Below are 21,628 nucleotides of genomic sequence, written 5' to 3'. Positions count from 1 at the left end.
CTTCATAACGAATATTTCCTGAATGCCCATATCTTTAGTAAACTGGAAACCTGCTTCAAAGGCCTTTGGTTCCACTTCAATAGCTCCCAAGGGTGCGCTAAAGCTTCTTACTAAGGACTGCTATCAGATTGCCTCTCATTCCTGACAAACCCCACGCCAGCAATTTTTTGAGTCGGAAGCACAGCAGGATGGGATGAAGGTTTCACTGTCACAACTCACAGCAGATCTATATTCATCCAGATATTGAGACGCCACTGAACCAACGTTTGTCCATCCTTCTTTGCTCTCCAAAAAATGACTTTGGCTAATTTATTGAAGATGCTCTTAGGCTCTTTTATATTTTATTTTTTACCAAGCAAATATGGGAAAGCCCATATAATTGCGAGTAGCAGCAGAACTACAACTAAAGCCTAAACAAAACAAGGGGACCATGAGTGACCCCTTATAATTCTAAATATTTTTAATTATATATAAAAATCAATATATAAGATTTAAAAGTATTAGGAAGAAAATTATACCTAGTCCAAATTTGTGGTCACTCTCTCCCAAGTATGGCTCAACACCCCTACTTCAAAAATTATTAAATTATTATGAAATGTCAATGGTTGGTAAGAATTATAAAATTAATCATCGCACAAGCAACTTACTATTATTATGAAAGGCATTGATTGAGATCTATTTGGGTTTGTTTATAAAATCAAGGTAGTGCGTGGAATTTGATGAAGAGCTAAAGTGCACATGGAGCGAATTCCTCTTAAGTTGTTTTTTAATGCTCATTATTTAAACAAAATAATTATAATGAATGTGTGTACAATTTATAATTGTTGTTTTTTATAATGAACTCATTACTAACAAAATTCTATAATAATTATGCTAAAATATATGTACAATATTCTCTAAAACAATATCACATAAAACATTGCAACATTATCCGTGCATCGCACAAGTAACTTACTAGTTTTCATTAAAGAATATAAACTTTATGTTCACAATAATGAACACAAAGTGTTAAAAGAGCACAGAAGTATATAAAAAATTATTTTAAAAAAAATCTAAGAAAAATTTAAAACTCTAATATAAGAACAGTGTGTAAAACCCCAAATCTGGGACCAAAAAAAAAAAAATCGAGCAAACAAGGGTTTCAGTTGATCCAAGGAGCTCTCCATATCTTCAAAAGTTCATCTATTCCACTCCTTCCAAACAAGCCACATTAACACTCCCGATCTTGGACAGCCTGTCATGTTGCCTGAAAAAATAAATAAATAAATAAATTTTAATTAACCATCAGCCAGCTGCAACATACAGTGCCGTGTATAAGAATAAAAATATTGAAATATTTCAGAATTGAATAAAGAACAATTGATGCTGATATGATCTTTCCGTGCCTGGCAATAAAACGGTTTCAAAGTCACCATTAGCCATTTCATTTTCAGGATATAGCCCTTCTATTCTAGGATTGTACAATTTCATACCATAATCTTAACCACAAAAACTATTTTTAACGCTATAGAACCAATTGAAAAACAATCCTTTCAGGTTTGTCTGTTTCAGTTGTGAGGTTTAAGAGGTACAGTAGGCTTAGCCTTAACATAGAAGATGGTTTTTTCTTTCAACAAGTAAAAGGATATTTCATGAATAAGAGACTACTGCACAATGTTGAACACAAAGTCAAAATAATTATAATATTAGCCTTAATATAAAAACTTGCTGTATACAAGTTACTTATCTGCTTAAAAATCACATATAAAAGTAACAATTAGAAAGAAATCTAATTCAGAATATAATAAAATTGGGAAATATCACTTCACACAGACTCCTTGACATGAAGAACAATTCCAATATAATTCATGGTCTTTTACATCCTGAACCCAGATTCTAAGTATTTTGGCATTATCCCAACCATATTTCATTTCTCCATATGAACTGTACACTGATTGTAACAAAATGCCTATACCATGCAGTGTACAGGACAAATAAATACCTAATTAAAAGTTTAAAATCCAGGATCTACTGTAATAGATATACTTTGATCCTAGGTGAAACAAATTCAGTTCAGTAGATGCTTATAAATAAGTTCGCTCAATAGTAATAGGTGAAATTAATGAGTCATACACAATATACAAAAGCCAACAAATTTTGCCTCTTTATTTTTTTTGCCTAAAGAATGTAGAATTTTGCCTTTCTTTGATACAAAATCTTTCGCATAATGTTTTGAAGCATTTTATGCGTTCCCAAACTTTACACCTTTTCTTATTGTTTTTTCTAATTTTTACTTGTTAATTGGAAGTGCCACTTAAAATCCACCAATTTTAGAGAGAGATAAATATCAAATAAATTTCCAGCAGAATCTTACTTTTGAATCTCATCCACTTTTGACCATACTTTTCAAATTCTACCTTTGGAGAAAGAGTTCCTTGAAGCTCAAGATAAACAGAAAGGTTTTCATTTACAACAGATACCGCACATCCAGCCGTAGTCACATCATTCTCACTGATTACCTGTATAATATTTATTTCACATTAGAGAAGTATTTTAATCAGAGGAAATGAACTAGCAATATGCAACACTGGCCTCCATTCAAAAGCAAGAATTAATATAGTCACACAGCATAAGGCTTTGTTTGGTTGGTATGATGAAAAAGTGGATGAATGGAAAACAGATTAAGTTTTCCCTTGTGGGTTTTGTTGGAAGGATGGAAAAATAGAAGGATAGAAAATCTTTTGTTTAGTTGAGAAGAAAAGAGAGGATGGAAAATGTTTTTTTTTTTTTTTTTTTTATAAATTTACTTTCATGCCCTTTCTACGTTAAATGGAAAAATAGAAGGATAGAAAATCTTTTGTTTAGTTGAGAAGAAAAGAGAGGATGGAAAATGTTTTTTTTTTTTTTTTTTTTATAAATTTACTTTCATGCCCTTTCTACGTTATAATTTCTTTGTAATTATTAATTAAGAAAAATATTACTTACTATCAAATAAAATTATTAGTCATTTCCCATCAACCCGCTTTCCTCCCCATTCTCTCCCCATATTGGGAGGATTCATTTTTGGTGGGCCCGGGAAAAACACACCCAGGCCCCACCAAAATCCACCCCCTTCTCCCTTGGTTACCAAAAACATAAAAAATAGGATTTCCCTCCCCTTTTCCCTCATTAGTTTTCCATCCCCCAATAATCACCCCAACTAAACAAATGCTAATGGTCAACTTCAGTATCTTATTCAATCATATGATAAAAAGTTTATTCACCCAACTAAATGGATAGACAGACATTAGCAGAATAACTTCTCAGGAGCATTTTAATACAAAGACACATGTAACCACATGGCAACAAAGACTTCACTAAAATGAGACATACAATACAAAGGCAGACAAAGAAAATCAGAAAACATCATCTTTTCCATGGATTGAGAACATCAATATGTAGAAGAAGTTTGGCAACTAAGAATCCATAAAGCATGTCTGAAATGGGTGTGTATATATGTGTTTGTGTGTGCATGTATCTTTTTTTATAAGTAATGCCTCAAACATGAATATACAAGAGCTACTTTAAGAGCAACATATGTGACATACCCTCAAAGATGATAAATTGGCAAGAGTAATAATTTCCAGTTCATGGCTTTTAATAATCTCTGCAAATTCCAAATCTCTGCAAAGCACAAAAGCAGCTCGCCTGACGACAGAAGAATCATAACCAGAATTAGGGAATCTTGTAATGTAAAAATTTTTAATCAGAAAAATTCAGTTTTTTTATTATTTTTATTTTTTTTTTAGGTAAGAAGTTACACATGCACCTAGCACTTGCAAGGTGAGGAGATGTCAATTGAGCTAAAGCTCATTAGCGACAAATTCAGATAAATTAACATAAACTTACACAGATTTACATTTACAGGCACTCTATTTGATTAGAAAGATGGGAAAGGAAAATTTGAATTTTACTAGACTCAGTTTGATTAGTATGAAATTCTTTTTATTGTAAGTTATGCAGTTAATGAGTTGTGAACCCACAACCTCATCCTCCACTCCTTATGTATGAGAGGGGAAACCATTTGAGTTACTGCTCATTGGCAATTTCATTAGTGTGAAATTTATCTCATATGACCTCTCCTAGACCCTGCAAAAATGGGAACTTTGTGCACTGAGTACAACCTTTTTAATGAGTTAGGATTTGGAGGTCAAGACAGACACATGGGTTAAGAACGAGGTAGAACTAGAAGTGCCTCTTAGAGCCTTGTCTAGATTACTTTTGCCACCACTTTCCCTCAATTACAAAAGAGAAAAATGGAGAACTTTTTCCTCTCTTCCCCTATCATTTTTTTCCTCATGAGATATTGATTTCAATTATTGCATCCGATCCCACAATTCACATTTGATCCTCATTTCTACAGAGTTCTGTTTGCTAAATAAAAATTTGGAAAACAAAATTCATAAATTTTAATAATTCTCTCTTAGTTATTTTTGACTTCAAATAAAAAATAAATAAAGAAACTGGGCAAATACATCAGGAATCATAAAATAAAGAATTGATTTCATATGTTTTGCCAGATTCTCTCAACAACCAAATAAAAAACAAGGGGATCGAAACCACAACATTCTAAAGTGGGCCTTAAGGTTTTAAAAACATACATAGTTATCAATTATTCCCTAAATAAAGACCAAAATAACTTTCTTTTGTAATTCCACTTAGCAGGAACCATAGAACATTGGGAACCCTCAAAAGACAATAAAGACAAAACGCAAGGAAGAGAACCTGTAAGTGCTAACTGCTAGGACAGTTTTTGAGGTAGTGAAGATCCCTATCCATATGATGAAAATGCTGTTTCCAAAATCATCCTTTTTAAGCTTTCAGTTTGGTGTCCTAAATGGGATCCTCGACCTTTTGGAATTAGATGTTTTGAGTTCTAGGCTTTAATTACGTCAAGGCTTTGCCATTTGGATAAACCTGGCATACCATATCCCAGACTCTTTCTCTAATTAGTATTCTACATTTTTTTTTTTTTTTTTTAATTGAGAATTTGAGTTTTGCTTAATAAAAAGAAAGTGCAACGGTAAGCAAAAGAATAATTAGTCGATGCAAAAAACAAATGAAAGAAGAGGAATTTTTTTTTTTTTTTAATTTAAAAAAAAAAAAAATTGAATCCATGTACCTTTCACGTCTTTCATTTGCAAGTGACCTAAGAGATTTCACTGCAGAATCTACAAGATCCATATCATATTCCACCCTTTTATTTCTCCATCCCTGAGATAACATGTAGACCATCAAAAGATTGATAATATGAATTATAAATCAAATAGTTACCATCATATCCTTTTCAAACAGCTTATGCAGTGTATTATACTTTCCCTCCATTCAATAGTGTTGGTATTCTACTCCATTTAAGATATCCAAAAATGCTGTCTGCTTTATAAATTAATAATCACAATTCTATAACTTTCCTAAAAGACCCTTTAATTTATTTGACCCATTTTTTATTTGGCTTTACTTAAGTTTATATTAAGGAGGGTAGTTTTGAAACTTATAATTTTATATTTAAAAGATAATGTGTCAAATGATGCTCCTTTAAAAAAGTAGAAGTTTCTAAATAGGACCAACAATATGAGATGGAGGGAGGAATAAACCAGAAGCCATGATTCATGGCAAAACATGCAAATCAAAATTTCACCAAATCCTTGGTCACTATTTGAATCAAAGAGTGAACTATAAAAGAAAGTGTAAGTAGTGAGAGGGCAATCCCTTCATTACCAAGAACAATATTACATGTCAAAATTATTCTTAAAATTTATTAAATTTAACTAACTGAATACTTTTGGTTCAAAGAGCCTTCATGATAAACATCAAATGTCAAGCCCCACATCCAGGTCATCCATCTAATGGTCTACCTTATCTGTCTCTTTCTTTCGTTCTTTTTTTATTGGTATGAACCCACAGTTGCACCCTCCACCGAACTCTTACAAAGGGAGGAGGAACCATCCAATGGTTCACCCTATCTGTGGCCTAATTTTCGCTTTCAAACTAAAAAATTACATGACCTCTACAACTGGTAGTTAGTGATAATATTATATTGAATCTTTACAATATTGAATCAATCCTGGACATCAAATAATATTAACATTATATTAAAAACGTAACTTACCTCTACAATTGACGGATACTTGCACATCATAATTGATTCTATCACTGTCTGGTCCCTTGATGAAGGAAGGCGCTGCCATAATTCTTCTGTAACATATGGCATAAAAGGATGAAGCAATCACAACCCATTGTCAAGACATAACCAAAGTGTGTCTCGAGCAGAACTTCTCACAGACTCAAACTCTGGATCATTCCCGGCAAAGAAAGGCTTAATTGCTTCAATAAAAACATCGCACAGTTGGTATTGCCACCATGAATACACAGTACTTGCAGCATCTGAGAGTTCATACAACTCCAAAGCCGTAATAGTTTTGGATATGGCTTTGCTTAATAATGAGAGTATCCATTGACAGCTAAATGGCAATTTATCCGGATTTACATTTGCAGGCGGAACATAATCATTCCCAAACTTGCTAATAGCAAATCGTACAGCATTCCACAATTTATTACACCACTGACGATACCCAACCACTCTTTGGATATCCAGATTTATTTTATCAGACTGCAAGACAAAATGATTACTTATATCAGTAATTCAATTAAAGGAAACAGAAAAACAAGTGAAAGAAAGATGGGTAAAGAAATGAACCTGAGCTGTGTAAGAAATAAGTGCGAAGCGGAGAGCATCCGTACCACATTCGGGAATACCATTAGGAAAGTCTTTCACCTGTCCCTCTTTAGCAACAGTCAGTTCCTTTGGATCTAAGTTACCTTCCTCTAGCCTCTTATGAAGACCTTCCAAGGATATCCCATTTATTACTTCAAGTGGATCAATGACATTCCCAAGGGACTTAGACATCTTGTGCCCATGTGCATCACGAATCATGGGATGCAAATAACCTACATAGAGTTTAAGGTGCTTCAATCAGATCACATCACCTTAGTTATTATAATAGATTTGCACAGGAAAATGTACACCATATAGAAAATAATAAAAAAATTTCCAATATACTGACTACATTTTTTTTATGACTTAATAACTTATGTATAGTCGACTCCTATTGGTCTATTGCGAATCCATAGCCAGCCCCATTTGGACTAAGGCTTTATAGCTGTTGTTCAAATAAAGCATCTTATGCATCCCTATGGGATTGAACTAATGAACTCACACTAGCTCTTGTTTACAGATGGAGATGGCATTTGATCCAAAGAGAATTGGCATACATAAATGCATGTATACATATCTGCAAGCAGCTTTAACTGGTACTTGTGGCACAACCACATATATCAAATATGTTACAGCCACCAGACTGAAATTGGGCAAGAGCATTCATAGTTCCTCACCATAAACCTCAACCCTGTTAATGGTATGATATAAACTTATACAGGACAAGAAATATTTAGGCCCCGTTTTTTGAGGTTTTAAAATGAAAACTCGGGGAAAGAGGTTCTTTCTTTGTTTTACGATCATCTGGTAATGTATCTCCCAAATGTTTCTGGTTTCATGGAAAGTAAACACACCACAATGTATCTGAGAAGTTTCCCAGTGGCCACAACAAAAGAGCCTTGCACAAATTCAAGTATGCATATTATTGATGGAGTGAACATCAGGTCAAAAGATGGAGACTATGTGACAAACCCTAAGGACCTTTTCTGGTTTCACTTCCATCATTTCAGAATACAAACACAGCCTTTGGTCATATCTTGAGGATATATATCCCTTACTGCTCAATATTGACAAGAAACCATTCATCCTTCATCTGATTCATCCTTCATCTGAACATACAGATGTATCTTTTTATTAGTAATTTACACGTCAAATAGCATCTCTTGAAACCAGAACCTCTGTGGCTATCTCCACCAAATTCTTATGGGGAGAAGGTCTAACTTGAGCTAGAGCAAAGGAGCAACTACCACCTGAATAAATCCTGAACTTTAAGGTATTGTCATATTTAGTCTGAGTATATTATGTAGTTAACAAATATTTGTCTTATAATATTATATTTAATCTTTATAATATTATATTTAATCTTTAGTCAAACATCAAGTTATAGGCTGTGTATTATGCAACTTAGGACAAAAATAATCATAACATGGCTTTAAAGATATGATAGGGCAAGGTCAAGTTACCTTTCTAAAAGGTACATCTCCAGATTAACCACCCAACTTCATTCCTAGCATTACCATGCGAACAACCCAGAAAAATAAAATATCATGGCCAGTTTCCAAAACTGAAGTCGGATAAAAAGCCTTTAGATCTTCTGTATCATCTGGCCAGCCCAAAACTGTTAATGGAAAGAGACCAGAAGAAAACCATGTATCAAGCACATCAGGATCTTGACTTAAGAGAAACTTCCTCCCATTATATTTTTAACTAGCCTCCTCCTGAGCCTCATCCTCATTTCTTGCAACCACCCAGTGGTCACGGTCATTGTAAGCGCCCAATTCCTTCAGCTCATCATCCTCCAGAGTGACATACCACACGGTGACCCCACCAAAGTTGCCTCAAGACACACCAATCACGAATGTTTTCAAGCCATCTGTGATGTTTAAGACCCAAATACTCAGTTTTTTAAGCATAGAATAACATGTCAAAAATAGATATGCTAAAAAGAAACTTAAATGGAGCATGCCTGGCAGATTATAAGTCATAAACCACCAAGAAACTTCCAAAATAACTCTCTTTTTCATAAAAGCAGTGCAGAACAACCTTAAGAAAGTAAGTTGCATCAGGCAAGGACATCATCTGGCCCTATTCTGCACTGCTTTTCAGTATGTATTTACTTCTTATGATGTGAACATATTACAAAGCAAGGTAAGAAGACATGTAAGACCACCTCTTCCAGTCAGCAGCATACTGTTTCGGGATGATCTCAATCTTCTTGTCCTCGATAGCATCAAGGGCTTGCCTTGCCATACTATTGCATTTAACATAACACTGGGGCTTTGAAAGTGGCTCCACAACATCATTGGTTAGGGCTTGCCTTGCCATACTATTGCATTTAACATACCATTGGGGCTTTGAAAGTGGCTCCACAACATCATTGGTTCTTGAACATATGCCAAGACGCATCTCATTACCTTTAGCACCTCTATAAAGACCCTAAATGCAAAGAAATAAAAACATTGTGTAATAAACAGTATCACACATGCAGAATAGATAAACATAGAACAGCTGTTATATAATGTTGTATACTGTCTATACAAGTGAAATAAACTTGTGCGGCCTTTAACTTTCGTTTCTTTTTTTCTGTATGGTAACTTGTGCAGCCCTTATACAAATAATAAAAAAAGAACACAAATAACATAAACTTGCAGTGTTACATGAAGTGGTCAAACAAATTTTGAATTGGACACATTACATGAATATAGGATAAAGATAACGTTATACACAGAGAATTTATCAAAAATACTTTCAGACACAAAGAGCAGAGCATTAAACCTACTTATCAAAACAAAAACAAAAAAAAAAGAACAGTGTAACTATACTAACATGACAATAGTCCAATCCTGATATAGAAAAACTAACACGGTGGAGCAAATTTTAGCCAAATAAAAAAATTTCTAGAACAAAATTTGTATAGCAACCTATGCTGAAAACAAAAGACCACCATAAATCCTCTGTCACTCTCTCTCATGAACTACAATGGAGCTAAAAAATACTTCTAGAGAATCAAAAATTCATATTGAGATTATCTTATGCTTCAGTTGAACCAGTAATTCATACAGAGTTTGTTCACTAACACAAGGCACTTCGTCCTACAAAACAAGAAAATATGCTAACTAAGAGCCAGTTTGGTCAGGCTTTTTTCAGCCTTTTTTTGTTTTCATTTTCTAAAACTCATGGAACCCAACAGTGTGGTAGCTAAAGATTAAAAATAATAAAAGAAACAGGAAACAAACAAAAGATGGACTTTACCACTGTTACAGCTAAAGCTCCCCACACAGGGATTTGTTTTATTTTTTAATTTCATTAATTTATTTCTATTTATTAAGAATTACCGATCTCTCTCTATCTCTCTCTCTCTCTTCCCATTACTGTCAGATGGAAACTCTCTCACTCTGTCTTCGTTCTTTAATTTTTTTTTTCCCCTTGTACTGTTCTCTCTCGCACGTTACAGCAACTCTTCCAAAACATGGTTTTGTAGACAAGACAACCTCTTATCCATTAGAATTAGGAACATGGTAAAGAAAATTTTTGATTATGATATTTCCCTACATTAGATATATTAGATTTAAACTCTATATGCACAATAATTATAATTAGAAAATAACTTCCAAGGTAGATCTCTCTAGCATAAAACCATATTAATTCTTTGACATTAAGTTTCATTTCATGTCTTAACCTATGTTCAATCACCCTCACCCAAAGTTCCATAATGTGACTAACAAAAAATATGTTATATCTAGAATATAATTTTTATAGCCTCAGACAGAATTAAGTTAATTACCTTATATACACAGTAATGTAGTACCAATACCTTCTTTTGTAATGATTCAATAACTGCCTCTCGAGCTTTAAATCGTGGCATCCCTGCAAACTCTGAGCCACCATTGCTGTTTATTTTCCTGTCATCAGTAAAAATGTTGATGGACTCAATAATGTTGGACTCACAATTATGACGCTCTTTAAATTCAAAATCATTCAGGTCATGAGCCGGGGTAATCTGTAGGATCATTCATGGAATATGAGTTATTGCATCCTAGAAACATAAAATTTAAAAGGAAATTTTAATGCAAGTTTCAATAGCCATTAAAATAATTTTACCTTAACAGCACCTGTCCCAAACTTTGGATCAACAAGAGTCGCATCACAAACTATAGGAAGCTTTCTTCCATTAAAGGGATGAATGGCAAATTTTCCACGAAGATGATTGTACCTTGGATCATCAGGATGTATAGCAATAGCTGTATCTCCAAGCATAGTTTCCACCCTAGTAGTAGCCACAACAATCTCACCAAGCTCCCCTTCCAAAGGGTAAGCAAATGAAGTCAAAACACCAAATTCCACAGGTTTCTCATATCCTGGAACATTTAGTAAAGTCCTTTCTTTGATTTCAATATGCTCTACCTTCAAGAACAAGTAACTTCAATAAATTCAGAATCCATGAAAGGCCTTTTTTTTTTAAAAAAAAAAATCTAAAAGAGTTCATTATAAAGACTGCATGCTAGAGGACATGACTTACCTCAATATCAGATATAGCAGTCCGTAACACATAATCCCAATTCACTAGACGTTCATCTCTGCGAGTAAAGGATGTAATAGAGAAACTTCAAACAGCAGACAAATAGCATTATAAGTCAATGAGAGATTCAAGGTTTTGAGGTTACACCGGGGTTCAACTAAAGAGCAAACCAAGATTCACCCTGATGGGTAAAGGGGTTGTAAAGTTAAAAGAAAAATATGAATGCTAGGAAAGTTTAAAATTATTAACTTAAGAATTAATAACAATCATTTATACAATGAAATGTGTAAAGCCCTCAAAGTAAATTTAGCATATTTAAAATTTCTTACAAACAACATGCAGTAAAAAGGCCACTTTTCTTTTTATTTTCTCTTATTGGGTGATTTAAAAGGGATGGGGTCGGGAAGAGAGAGAGGAGGGGGAAAAAAAAACCATGGACGATCACCATGATAAAGAATATACAAGTTCCCCTGATGTCAAAGCATACCTATAAACAAGTTTTTCCTTGTAAAGCCTAACAAAAGCTTCAGTCACAGCTCTTGATCTTTTCTCATCCATTGTGAAGCACTAAAAAGAAGAAAAATGTGCAAAATCACTCAGAGAATGGGTAAGAAGAAAGAATAAGAGATTCGTGACTGAATCTGATAGAAAAACAAAAGCAAATCATTAAGAATGGTGTGCTTTATCCACAAATGGTAGAGCAGAGGACTGAATGGCCTTGTTCACCAGTTCAGATTTGATTGCTGGCACATGATTAATTTGTATGAGTATCCATTTTACAAATTAATTGATATGGGCCAACATATACATTTATTAATATTATATATCATGATACAAAACTATCTATGGACAAAGTAAAAATGGTTATATCAAACTAAACCCTTACCTCACGAGACCAATCTAGAGAGGCACCCAAACGACATAATTGTTGTAAAATGGTGCCACCATACTTGTTTTTCCAATCCCAGACCTTTCAACACAATATAATGGAAACATCAGGATAAATGTGTGTGTGTGTGTGTGTGAGAGAGAGAGAGAGAGTTTGAACTCACTTCAGATACGAATTTCTCTCGACCAATGTCATGCCTGGTTAATTTTCTTTCACGCATTATCTTCTTTTCCACAACAACCTAAAACGATTAAGTAAAAAGAATAAAACACCTCAAATTAAACAATTGACTGACAAATAGCCTGTACTGTAAATAATATTCAAATTCATTTACAACTTGCAAGCATAAGTACATATTTGTAGGAAGGGTAAAGCAAGCTTGAAAATGGGCTATTAGCCAAAGATGCTTATTGAAAGGCATATGACATATAATAAGTTCAAGCCTGATAATGCCATCTAGTCATATGGTTGGACCCATTCAAAGTTCCTCCCTAGACAGAGATTCGGTCCAAAGCCAATTCAGATTGATTTATGCAAAACATTGGGCGCAGAATGCAGAGGCCACAGATAGCTTTCAGTTTCCTACAAAGCTTAGGGGTAAAAATAAGCAAAAGCAGCAATCCTGATGTCTCTTTGGGGCTGAATGGTGAGGGCTGAATTCAGTCAATTAAAGGATGATAACATGTGTGAGGGTCAGTGCTGGTAGAACATCTTATAAATTAGTTGGGTGCACACAGAGCCTTCTGAGTGCATTATGCTACCGAGTTATATGGCTCCTACCAATCCCCACAAACCTTTAACACCCAAAGATCTCACAGGAAGTTGGATGAACGGATAGCATTCATACAGCATTATGCCACTGATTAATATGTGCCCTCACTCTCCCCAACCCAAAAGATGCCCACTAACATTCTCAAAGCTACATGTCATTGAGCAATATAGAACTGCAAAAAGCTAAATGCTCACTGTGATGATCCAAATTTGATTGTGTTCTGTGGGTGTGTAATGAGTACATCGAGCATATACAAGGTAGATCTAGGCTTTATTAACAACCACAAGGAGCCACAATTGTGTCTAGTCCTTTTTGAGGTATAAGGCAAATGTTGGCACTTTTTCTTGGGTCGTTACACTCAAGGTCAACAGTAAACAGAAATTTTAAAAAGCATAATATACTAACAACTTGTTTAAATAGAAAAAGGAATAAGAACCTGCGTTGCAATCCCAGCATGGTCCATACCAGGAACCCACAAGGTATTGTATCCAGACATTCTCCGCCAGCGAATAATCGTATCCTGCACGCAGTATATACCAATTCATATTAAAAAAACCCACAAGGAAGATGGAAGATGTATAGCATAAACATAAGATTTTAGGAAACCACAGGAGCTCTACAGCAGCAGTAAGGGCATGGCCTATATGGAGGGCACCAGTCACGTTTGGAGGTGGCAAGACCTACAAAATAAAGGAACCGAGTCAAGAACAGAAATTATGAGTACACAACCAGGTAATGTAATTAAATATACATACTTGTATCTTACTCCTTTCAGTTAAACTTGCATTTAACTTAATCAATTCGTCTTTACATGTTGCATAGCACGCTTCATACATTTCTTTTACATTTGTACAGTTATTACTTATGAGAATTCTCAAGATTATGATGCATTCATTTTCTATTTTTTATTTTATAGGTAAGATCATAATGCACTTATCAAATGGCTAAATTCTCAAGATTAAAGTTTTTACATACATACATAATCAATTCATACTTCATAGGAGTTAAACAGACAGTTAGTACCAAAAACTCAAATGGCCAGAATGTATGGGCAAACTTAACCAGTCATAACTCAAATCCTAATAAACAAATTGACAACAAATTGAGTAAAATTTTACAAGAAAAAGTTGTTTGCCAACAAAACTACTCGTTAGACAGGCAGAAAACAAATCATAGTAACTATTCCTCAGTCTCATCCATATTAGTTACTATTCTCATCTCTGCTATTCAAATCCCTCCAATTTACAACCTCATCCTACATTGCAACCAAAATCCTAGGAGCTGGGCTTCAAGTCCGTCCTGTCACAATTGCATCACTACTTGATATTTTTTTTGTATTCCAGTCAGTTGCAAAAATATACAAGCCCTTATCAATAGTTTGGCTTGCTTCTCAGAAAATTTTAACCATATTCTTCAATATTCTAGAGACGTTAAAAACCACTCAAGATGCACATGAAAGTTGTTTTCAAATCTAACTCACACCAAAGTCACTATTTGTTTCTGTTCAAAATTTCCTTTGTGATAGGAAAACAAAAAACATTAACAAACAAAAATTTTCTTATAATTCCAGAATTTTTTTTAAAGAATTCCAGAAAGAAACTCACGATAACAAAGGGGGGTTTGCAGCTCTTCGCATCTGCAACAAAGAACCCAGATTTCTCCCACCATGCATACCACCTAGATCAGCAAAATCAAGGATGAAAATAGTAAGTTTCAATTACGATCAATTTCATACAGAAAGAGATTAAAAGAAAACAACACATACGATTTCTCAACTGCAGTAGGACTGTACTGCTTTGCCATTTGACTAGACAGTCTTTTCTTCTTGCCAAAAGGTGTTTCAGGATCAAGAAAGTCCTCAGAAGTCTCTTCCTTCCCCCCACGCTTCACCATTTTCTTTTCACTCCTTTTTCTAGTAGTTGATGTTTGTTGCGCCTAAAAAAAAAATGGAGCACACTAATCATTATACACAATCCTCATATGCATCAATAATTCATTAAAGCAAGTCATGCAAATATATGATCCACTCTACAAAAAATATGTTCTTGTTACCTGCAGTTTAGCAGCTTTCTCTAAAGCCTTTTGCTTTTTCAATTTCTTCTCCCTTGCCTGCCAAAAAATTATGCATTCAATTTGACCAATAATTTATTTTTAAAAAAGGTTAAAAGTTATTCCCACTAAGAAAATAACTTTCAAGAATAAAATGCAATGTTTTACTGCAAATTTACTTTCTATCCAGTTCTTGTTCTAGAAGAGAAAATAATTGAAGTAAAAAAAAGTTACTATTACAAAAATATAATAAGAAAATGGAAGTAAGAAAACATAATATATACCATACTAGGGTTAAAGATATTAGGTTTATAAGTAAATTATGCGTAATGGTCCAAGATATCTAATTATGTTGTAAGCTCATGTAAACCTAACCCTAGCCTCTATATATACCATACTGGGTTCATTGTAATCTAGAAAGCATGGACACTTCATTTGGAGTGATGTACCCGTGTCAAATCCGTGTCCTACCTGCCATGTCGCACCCGTACCCATATCCATGTCCGTGCTTCCTAGATTGGAATGCACAGTTGAGAATACAATAAAGATATATCCGCTAGGGCTTTATATTGTGAACATAGGCCATAAGACCAATCCACATATTTGAGCTCACTATGACCCAATAGATGATTTCAAATGAACAATTTAAAGTCCCACATCTTCAAAGGTACACCAGTTCCTCTCTCTCTCTCTCTCTCTCTCTCTCTCTCTCTCTCTCTCTCCATTGTTCACATTAGGCATGAGGGGGTCATATTCCAAACACTCCAAACATTATATAAAAATATATATATATATATATTAACACACATCCAACGTTTTCAATTCAAACAAATGGAACCAAAATTACAAGGCAAGTAAACAAATACATCACAATCAGCAACTCACCTAGGAAGCACAAACATTTCATTTGAGATGCCATACACATGTCCTACCAGTGCCCAAGCTTCCTAGCAACTCACTCTAATAGAAAACAAACTACACACACTCGTGTGTGGGTTGGGTTCAAGTTACCTTTGTTGTACTCGTACACCACTTAATAACTCTTTAAATAATCAATATTTCAAAAATCTCACAGTTAAATTACATATTCTCTTTATTCTTAAGACGTTTCATGTGAATCAAATGCTATTTTTATTATTCCATCTACAATTTTAAATACAAAAAATTTAAATTTAAACAATGATATAGCTATTTATCTTAGATCATTTTGAAATTTTGCAAGCACTTAGAGTATGAGAAAAAAAAAATCTATCTAACTGTGGATTTTTTAAATTTTGCATTTAATAAAAAAACACTGAGTGTTGTAAATATAACTCGAACTCAACCACACACACACACACATATATATATATATATATTGACAATTAATCAAATACATCACAATCAGCAACTCATACTCAGGGAAAACAAACTACACATATATAAATTAGCAGTTTGTCAAACGCAATATAATCACTATCAGCAAACTATACATATATAAATGCATGGTAATATTGCGAATAAAAACCACAATTAAATAAAAATAAAGACCTTCTCTATTTTTTTCTTCTTCTTCTTCTCGTCTTCAATTTCCTGATTCTTCTCCGAAAGCACCTGAGAATGATAGAAACAGAAAGGTGAAGTTGCGTTTTTTTTCCCAATATAGAATTCAGAATCATCAAACACAAACAGTCATAGTGACTCCGCATTTGTGAATTGAAAAATTTTAACATTTTGTTATTTGTATTTGACAAATATCAGACTTGCGATTGTGTACGCCTTGCTAACAGCCTTTCACAAACCCGCCTGCCTCTGCGTCAATTTCTTTCTTTCTTTTCTATCTTCTCCACTCTTCAGTTCTGTTTATATATATATATATATATATATACGTTAGTGCACATGTAACGCACATAGTAAAGTGCACAGTAACTATGTGTTTATAGAAGCTAAAGATTGTGCTGACTGTCTGGCTCGCTTGGGAGCAGACCTTAACCATGATTTTGATGTTCATCTTTTGTATAACCCACCGGATGTAGTGGTTGATTTACTGGCTAGAGAGAAAGCCGAAACTGCTTTTTGTAACAGACTTATTATTTCTTAATATTAATCCATGCGTTGATTACCAAAAAAAAAAGTGCACAGAATGGTACATTTCACTTATGTGGCAATGCCACATGGTTATAATACAGCCATGTCACTTCCCCACCCAAATAATTAAAGCCACTCATTATCTCATTCTCTATATTTTAAAATCTTAACTGCTAGAATATTGTTACTTGCTGCTGCTTGTGAAAAAATGTAATTTCAGTAGTAAGTTTAAATTAAAATTAATAACAATTTACTCTAAATTTTTTTGTGAAAATATTGTGAAATCGTTAAATCATTAGACCAATTTGACTGGACAAGTCATTAGTCTCAACCAGCAGTCAGGAGCGGTTCCACGTTAAAGCAAAAATATTATTATGGTGCGTTGGTATGGTTTAAAAACCAGCTTATTTTACTATTTAACTTTTTTTTTCATATTTTTATGATTCTATTGCACATTTTGGTTCTATTTCAACTAACTTTTACTATTATTTATCTAATTTTCAGCAAAAAAATAATTAATTAATTTCAGCTAAAAAATTAAATTTCGCTAAATCATTAGAAAATTTGACTGGACAAGTCATTAGTCTCAACCAGCAGTCAGCAGCGGTTCACATTAAAGCAAAAAATAATTATTATGGTTGCATTCGTATGCTTTAAACCCGCTTATTTACTATTTACCTTTTTTTCTATTATTATATATTCTATTACACATTTTGATACTAATTTCAACTAGATGACTAGATATAATATTTTAAATTGTTTATGATTTTTTAGCTTTATAAAAAAAATTTGTAACCACCTTCAATTTTTTTAAACACAAAATAATTAATGATCTAATTTGTTTCTCAAAAAAAAAAAAAACTGATCTAATTTTAAAATATTATGTTTTGTCTGTCTCTCTGTCTCTTTATCTCTGTCACACTATCATTGTTGCCCACTATCAACATGATAGCTTATCTCTTTAAAAGAANCACAAACATTATAATTGTACAGAGAAAAATCATACTTAAAGCAGATCGGGATTCGGGATGGAGGGTGGAGGCTGTAGCGGCCAGCGGCGGTGGCGGCAGCTGGAGGTGTGTATGAATGCTGTGGCGGCGGCGGCGTGATTGGCGGAGTGAGTCACTCACTGTCACCGTCACTCTCTTCTCTTTTTTCTTTTTTTTTTTGGGTGAGGTCTCTCTCTTTTATAGTCTCTCGTTCTCTCTCTCCTCTTTTTTTTTATTATTATTTTTTTTTCCTGAATTAGGTTAAGCTGTAACCGACCTTGGGCAAAATTTTGAATAGGGCTTTTAATTATTTTGGGTTGGGCTGTGTGGGCTTTTACGGGAGAGGACTAAGGTTTTAGAAGAGATTTTCTCCAAAAAAAAAAAGGGGGTTTTAGAAGAGAAGGGCCAACCCTAAAAAAGCCTAAATATATCCAATAAAAAAAATTTCTTTTGGGCAGGGGAGGCTCGGGCCCTTTGGGCCCCTCTGGGTTCAAAAGATTTACTTGAATATGGGCAAAACCTCTTAACCCTTCCACCTTTCACCGTAGTTTATTTTTGTACTTCAACAAGCTGATTGATGCAGCATAGGCATGTAGAAGTAGAATTTATAACACACAATTACTATAACTCTTTCACGAAACCTAAGTTTTACAAGAACACTAGCCTAGTAGGCAAAATAATAAAGAAAACCTCTCTAACAAACTTTATTAAAAAACACATATAACATAAATAACCTCTCTACAAGGAGTATTTATAAGAATAGAATTTCTCCTAGTCCTTTTAGGAAAAGAAATAATAAACCTATTCCTACTTGAGAAATGGAAAACAATTTAACTAGAAAAAAAAAAACAATTAAAATCTCAATTCAATTAGGAAAAGGATTTTTATTCAAAGTGCTAGAGTAAATAAATCCTAATTCAAATAGGAAAAGGAAACAAGAAAAACTCTTTGTTCTTCATAACGTGATTTGCATCATCCTCCCTGGGTTGGAAGAAACTTGTCCTCGAGTTTGGAGTCTAGATTGGAATTCTCTCCTCGATATGGAACAAGATGCTTAACATTGAAGACGTCAAATGTACACATATGACTTGGAAGTTTCAACTAATAGGCATTAAGATTAATTTTCTCAAGAATCTCCAAAGGACCAATCTTTCTAGCAACTCATTTGTTGTACTCTCCCACAGGAAAGTGATCTTTGGTCAAAATTGCCCAAACAAAATCACCAATCTCAAATTCTACTACTCAACGTTTCTTGTCAACGGCTTGTTTGTACTTAGCAGAAGTCTCTTGTAAATGCTTAGTAGTAGCCGTATGAATTTCTTGAATTTGTGTGATTAGATCCTTAGCTTTCACATTGACACGCTTCAAGTCAGGAATAAGAGCCAAATCAAGTGGTGTGCGTGGGTTGTAGCCATAAGTAATAACGAAGGGACTAAAGCCAGTGCTACGATTAACAGAACAGTTGTAAGAAAATTCTGACTGGTACAAGTGTTGATCCCAAGATTTAAGATGATCACTCACCAAGCTCTGAAGTAAATTGCCCAAGGAACGGTTTACCACTTCTGTTTGACCATCGGTTTAAGGATGATAGGCACTACTAAAATTAAGTGTGGTGTTGGCCAAACACCATAAACAACGCCAGAAGTGACTAAGAAAATGCACATCACGGTCTGAAACAATTGATTGTGGCAAGCCATGGAGGCGATAGACCTCTTTAAAGTAAAGTTGAGTGACATTAACTACATCTGAGGTCTTCTTACAAGCAATAGAGTAGGCCATTTTGGAAAACCGGTCCACAACAACAAAAATTGAATTGTTACCTCGTTGTGTACGTGGTAATCCCAAGATAAAATCCATACTGACATGAATCCATGGCTGGTCTAGTATGGGAAGAGGCATATATAGGCCAGCATTGGTTGTAGCGCCCTTGGAAACTTGACAAATATGACACCTCTCAACAAACTTGGTAATCTCTTTTCACATGGTTGGCCAAAAATAAGAGTTTGTCACAAGCTTTATGGTTTTATCACAACCCATATGGCCTTCATTACGCAGCTCTTGAATAACCCTTAAGTGTAGGCTACTATCAGGAATGCATAGTTTATTCTCTTTAAAAAGGAAATCATCGTGTATAAGGAAGTCAAACCACTTTCTTGTCGCCACATCATTCATTATAAGGCCAAAGTATGGGTCACTAGAAAGCAACTCACGAAATAAATCAAACCCCAGCACTTTGGTTTGCATTATGATGAGCAAAGAGGCTCGTCGACTAAGAGCATCTGCCACTCTATTCAATGCTCCGGATTTATGCTTAATGACAAAAGAAAATTGTTAAATATAAGCAGCCCAAACTGCATGCCGAGATGAGAGCTTGTCTTGGCTATTAATATGCTTCAAAGCATCATGATCAAAATAGAGGACAAACTCATGATAGGCCAAATAAGAACTCCAATGCTTCAAGCGCAAATTATTGCATAAAATTCCAAATCATAAGTGTTGTAATTCAATTTTGACCCACTCAACTTCTCACTAAAGTAGGCCACTGGTTTGTCATTTTGACTAGGAACAGCTCCAATTTCAACCATGGATGCATCACAATGTAACTCAAATGGTTGAGAGAAATTAGGAAGAGCTAGAATAGGTGTTGTAGTAAGCTTTTCCTTGATTTGATGAAACGCCTTTGTGGCTTCAGTTGTCCACAAAAACTTACTAGCCTTCATGCAATCTGTAATCAATGCCATGATGGTGCTAAAGTCAAGGATAAACCGCTGGTAGAATGACACCAACCCATGGAAACTGCGGACCTCACGGACTGTGGTTGGTATTGGCCATTGTTTAACGTAGTAACCTTTGATTCATTAACTAATAATCCATCATTAGACACTACATAACCAAGAAATAAAACACCATCTATCATAAAAAATCATTTGGCTATGGCAGCATAAAATTTCTCCCTACTTAGAACTATGAGTACCTCTCAAAGATGTTGGAGATGTAAATCAATATTGGCACTATATATCAGGATATCATCAAAATAAACTACAACAAACTTGCCGATGAAGGGGTGAGAATTTTGGTTCAAAACACACATGAAGGTGCTAGGAGCATTAGAAAGTCCGAATGGCATTACTAACCACTCATATAACCCCTCACGTGTCTTAAATGCTATCTTCCACTCATCACCAGGATATACTCTAATTTAATGGTACCCACTTTTTAGATCCAGCTTAGAAAACACTGTAGCACCACATAACTGATCAAGCAAGTCATCCAACCGAGGAATAGGGAATCTATAGTAGACCGTAATTTTGTTGATGGCATGACTGTCTATGCACATTCACCATGATCCATCCTTTTTGGGTGTAAGGCTGGCAAGGCATAGGGACTAAGACTCTCTCTAATGTGCCCTTTTAACAACAAACCCTCTACTTGTCTTCTAAGTTCTTCATGCTCTTTTAGGCTCATGTGGTAGTGTGGGTGATTAGGTAGATTAGAACTTGGTACAAGATCAATTTGGTGTTGTATATCTCAGAGTGGCGGTAACCCCTCAGGTAGATCATTAGGAAATACATTTGCAAAATCATCTAATAAAGATTTCACAGCCTATGGT

At 34.5% G+C, this 21,628-nt stretch overlaps 1 pseudogene; it reads right to left on the bottom strand.

Annotated features, from left to right (window-relative positions):
- Positions 1–927: 927 nt before the first annotated feature.
- Positions 928–20,759, bottom strand: LOC112040574 (valine--tRNA ligase, mitochondrial 1-like; annotated as a pseudogene).
- Positions 20,760–21,628: the final 869 nt, after the last annotated feature.

This window comes from Quercus suber, unplaced genomic scaffold, assembly GCF_002906115.3.
Source record: "Quercus suber isolate HL8 unplaced genomic scaffold, Cork oak 2.0 scaffold_356, whole genome shotgun sequence".
NCBI lineage: Eukaryota > Viridiplantae > Streptophyta > Magnoliopsida > Fagales > Fagaceae > Quercus > Quercus suber.
This window is presented reverse-complemented; position numbering and strand designations above follow the sequence as displayed.